Genomic DNA, 735 nt, shown 5'->3' on the forward strand with positions numbered 1-735 from the left:
AGCAACCTTCCTCCTATCTAAGGCCTATGGCTCACTCCACCCCTTAACTCTAGGGGTGCACACATAATCTATAGCTAACCAATCAGGAAAGTCCATACTCAGGCAAAGTAATAGATTCTAAGGGAGACAGGTGGCAGAGCCAGGTAAGTGAAACATAATCCAGGGACTCTTACAAAATTATTGAGAAAGATACCTGTTTATGGGGCTTGCTTAAATAATAGAAGACAGTTAAATTAGGTGTTGCAAGTTGCTTTGGTGTCTAGACTGGAGTTGCTAGGCTTATAGGATGCAAACCCAGACCACTGGTAGCCATCTTTGTTACCACTTAAAGAGAACCCACTAGAGAATGAAAACAACACAAAGTAAAAAAAAAAAAAAGACAAATGATGAAAAGAGATAGATCCCTACTATAAACCTGGACTCTTCACTAAGTGAGCCATTAAATTTCCTTTTCATTAGTTCAGCTTCACATAGGTTTCTGTCACTAGCAACCAAAAGTATCCTAATACAATAATTTATTTTATTATATGCGTTCATATAACTGTGGTCTTTTCATCACATGTTAGTGGGTAATTATTCATTTATTTAAATGCTTTTTGATTACTCTCTCTCTTTCTAAAAGTAAGATTGATGAAAGTAAGAATCATGTCTTTTTTGCTCACCATGGTAGTGTCAGTATTGCCCAGAACAACCAGTAGGTGCTTATTATATATTTGGGGGGTTTGTTTGTTTGTT

The sequence above is a fragment of the Colobus angolensis genome, unplaced genomic scaffold, assembly GCF_000951035.1.
Source record: "Colobus angolensis palliatus isolate OR3802 unplaced genomic scaffold, Cang.pa_1.0 Scaffold92, whole genome shotgun sequence".
Lineage (NCBI taxonomy): Eukaryota > Metazoa > Chordata > Mammalia > Primates > Cercopithecidae > Colobus > Colobus angolensis.